This window comes from Adiantum capillus-veneris, chromosome 20 (genome assembly GCF_014529385.1).
Source record: "Adiantum capillus-veneris isolate H3 chromosome 20, ASM1452938v2, whole genome shotgun sequence".
NCBI lineage: Eukaryota > Viridiplantae > Streptophyta > Polypodiopsida > Polypodiales > Pteridaceae > Adiantum > Adiantum capillus-veneris.
In genome coordinates, this window is record NC_140950.1 from 93,895,725 (window position 1) to 93,900,268 (window position 4,544).

Sequence of the window (4,544 nt, forward strand, 5' to 3'; positions counted from 1 at the left end):
AGTACACGGTGCTCTACAAAAACATTGTAATGCTTATTATCCAAAAAGCTACAAAACCCTTACAAAAGTTGGCTTTTGTATCTTATCCATAGGGTTTTAAAATTGTACAATTTCCAAGCATTTAAGACCTTTAGGGCTCCACAAATCACTATATTTGTAACCTAGACACACTAAATGGCATATTTTTTACAAATTGGAACTCTCATTGAGCCCATAACACAGTACAATTATTACAATGGCTTGAAATAAATTGAGAATTTACATTATACAAGCATTTTGGGAAAATATAAAAATTTCTAACTCCAACCTTCACTGCTTCTTTGTATTTATCCTTGATGTGTGGTCACTAGGCTTGGGCCTTTAGCAGATCTTGTTAATTGACATCAGCTCAGTTAACATTGTCTTCTTACGATTTTAGTGCCCATCCTTGGGCACTATTGAAATGTGTCCATGGAGGCTACAAGGTTGTTGATTGGTTGTCAATGGGTTGTATTGTCTTCATTTTTTTATGAATCTATTGATGAGGTTCATTCTGGTGTAGCATCTTGAACGTCCAAATTGTCTTTGATGTGAGAGATGTTATTATGTCCATTGTAGCAGCATAATGGCAAGGTTTTCTTTTTATTTATTGAGCTTATGTACAAGATAAGTAGAGAAGTGAGGATCTAAATTAGGGTCTAATACTTGGATGACCAAAGGGAAAAGACCTAGTGGAAAAAAAGTGCCTTTGAGATACACGCATTATTGGAGCACTTATTAGCATGGGAAATATTAATAAAGTACTGAATGGATTATTTGTTGATGGATATGGGGAAAAGAACATGGTAGCAAATATAAGGGTAGCATGATGGAAAGTTGGTTTGATTATTGTAGTCCACTCAAGGTGCATAGGTGGAAGAGAAAAAGAGTGTCCAATGCATATGTCCAATGGTGGGACATCCTATATGCATACACAAAAATGCATGGAAAAAAATATGTTGTGCAAGAAATATTTTTGAGAGTATTTGTCAGAAAGAAGGTCTAGATATAAAAGCATATGACATGGCTTTACAAGCTGCCTTTAGGAAGGGTTTTTGCTATCGAGGAATGTGCTCTCATCTTACTATGCAATGTGCCTGTGTTGGACTCTACGTCACTCCACCATGATTAAGTTAAAAGACTTTGACTCTTATGCTCATCTCTTCTAGCATGAACGATATAACTTGGATAAGCTCAACTCTCCAGCTTGAGTGTAATCCTAATAACTATGACTCTTAGAATAGAGTTATTAAGACTCAAATCTTTAGGACTAACACTTTGCTCATTTCTCGGCTCAGCAACCTGACTATGACTATGCTAAGGAGTGTTTTTTGCACCCTCGTGACTTGACTTTTTACATTCTTATGCTTACACAAACATTTGTTCAGGTAAAAGTAAGCTTAAATCCTCAAAGAGTGGATACCTGAAGTACCAAGTTGGTGGTGAAGGTTTCTTTTTCCATACATGTTTTATCACCTTTGAATCTGCATCTATGTGGAATAGTTTTTCCTTCTTTGATTGTGAATACTTTATTGTCAATTGATTCTCCAATTAGTCATGTTGTAAGGAGCCTTTAATATTTTTGTAGGCCTTTATTGATTGTTGGCATTTGACTTTTGACTTGGAGCATTGGAAGACTTATGAATCCAAATCCTTCCATTTCCTTTGTAGCTTCTTTACTAATTTTGTCTAGTATACGGTCTTGTTGAGCTCTTGAGATCTCAATGCACTTTGTGGCAATTGCAATTGTCTTCTGGTTTTGCTTGTGGTTGACTCGTCGGCCAAGAAGAAGATTCTTTGAAATCCATCTCTATTTTGTAGCGTCTTGAGTGTATTAGTAGACTCTAGTAGCATTTAGTGTTGTCCTTTTGTATTGCCTCTTCTTACCTATCCTAGAATATTGTCGAGGTTGATACCCATTTGGCCTTCTTCCTTGGGAGGGTCTCAATTGCAATTCATATGCTGTAATCTTTGATTTTGGTACCAATATCTTTCTATTATCTAGTAGTACTCCTGTTCTTGTAAACTATATTGTGATTGTATCCATCCCACATGTACTTGGGTAATGTCATTAAGCTCTAGAGAGGATGTGTTGCAATAGATTCGTTCCTCAAAGATAAACCATCTTTCCTAATCTAGCATTGGTGTAATTCTATGAGCTGGTTTGAAGGCCTCTCAAACAATGGTTGATCCTTTTTGTACAGTTTCCCTCTCAGTCTACATAATGTGCATAGGAATTATGTGTGCCATACAATGCTAAAAGAATTTTTTTTATGTGTCCCTTAGACTCATAAATGATTTCACACTACTAGTTGTAGATGCAAGATCATTTGGAAACCTAACACTCTTTTGATATCTGATGATAGTTGAATGCTTTGACCAAATTCACACATGAATTTGTTGCTTATATGTTCCAATTTAAGCTTTTCAGGTGCATATGCATCTTCATGCAAATTTTGAACTTACAATGCTTTTACTAGTGTTTCTAATGGTAATACGGGAAGCATTTGATTGCATCAAAAATGACAAGCTAGATGTACTTACATTGAAATTGCATTTCCAATTTGCTTTGTGCTTTGCTTTGCACTTTCCATGTCCCTATTCTTTGGGTTCTTGAGACATGTCAGGCCAAGGGCCAACCAAGGGGTCATGGACTCGGCCAAGGGACGGCTGCCAGTGGAAAGGGGTCCAGAAGTGGCTAGGAGCCTATTAAAGGGAGGTTGGGCGGATGGACCGGGACCTCGCAGTCCTCTGGTTTTACACTGGTATCAGAGCTAAACATAGAACTGAGGCACGTTTTGCTTTTGGATGCATGTTGCATGCAACCTCAAGTCGAGGAGGAAGAAGACGGCCGAAATTGAGTGCGTGCAGGAGCCCCAAGTCGGGGAAGGAAGGAATTTTGAGCTGCATGGTTTTGGTCGAAGTCGGGCTCAGTTGGAGCGCAAGGGGAAGCTGCACAATTCCCGTCACTTCGATGCCCTCAAAATCGGGCCGAGTTGCAAGCTTTTTCCTCCTTCCTCATCGCGCAGTGGGCCGCCCTCTGTTGCAGACAGAGTTCGTTAAGTTTTTTTTAGAACCCATAAGGGTTGGCCATTTACACTTGGCCAACCCTAGTGGCCATTGCACAAGAGACTGTGCCTACGCAGTTTTGGATTCTCTTGCTCTCCTTTTCGATTCTCCGATTCGGTGGGAACCAACAAGTACAATTGTTGTTGCTTATAGCAAATTCAGCAGTCCAAACTTGCTGAAAACAGGTTTTGAAGTTTCGAAAGGTCGGATATTGGCCAATCATTTGACACCGTTTGGGCTTTTTGCATCCGATGCAAGCCCCATTGGAAACGAATGCACATAGATTCGTCTGTTCAAGCTTCTCGTCAGCTGCAAAATTTGTCGGCAAATTTCACGTTCATCTGGTGTATTGCATACGATGCAAACCAGGTCGTTGGCAACTCCAACTTGATCGAGGCTTTCAAGAGCATCATCGGTTGCAGACTTGATCATTATTTTCAAGCTACTCTTCGTTTTGGATCGACGTTCGCTTTCGAATTCAGTGTTTTTTTCCCATCCAAGGCGTAATTATACGGTTACTTATAGCAACCTGCTACGAGCTCGTTGGAATTCAAGTATTCTTCTTTCTTTTCTCGCACAGTACGTCCACAGCATGGATTCGGACATAGATATGCATCATGCATTTGATTTTGAGCAGTCCGCACCCATTTCGTCTGCCGATGCCACGCGGATGGTTCCTCTCACGGAGAGTAATCGTGCCCCAACGGCAACAGACGATGCGTATGAGTTGTTGGGCATGCAAGATTTCCGTGCATTGCAAACACGCATGACTGTGCTTGAGACGAATTTTGCACAATTAAATCAGAATGTCACAGCATTATCTGATTTGATTAAGTTGCATATGTGGCAGCAGGCCATGGGCCCTGCTAGTCAGCCAACTCAGGAGCACGGCTCCACACCACGCCAAGGGCCGACTGCTGGGCAAGGCCCTCCTCCGGGACCGCTGCACTCTCTGACCCAAAAAGAGGTGGACGATTTGTTGAAAAATACAAAGCCACCAATTTTTCGAGGAGAAGAGCGTGAGCACAACAAGGACACCATGAATATTTTTCTCAGTAAGTGGGATGGTATTCATGACCTTAGACGTACCCCGGATGCAGCCAAGGTGCTGCAGACAAGTCTGAATTTGGACGGCAAGGCCTACAAATGGTGGATGTCTCTCAACGAGAAGGGCATGCTACCACAGACTTGGGTAGCTTTTGAGACTGTCTTCAGGAAGGAATTTGTACCTACCAATGAGAAGGATAGAAATTGGACCGCCTGGGACGAATGTTCTATGCGCTAGCATAAAACATTATTGGAATATATTTCCCATTATCGGGAAGTGATCCTCAAGCTGGAAGAGATGGATACCTTTCAGCAGGTGCATGGGTTCATCCGTGGGTTAACTCCCGAGCTTAAGAAGCACGTTAAAACCCAGGATCCACAAACACTTGAGGACGCAATAGTGCAAGCTC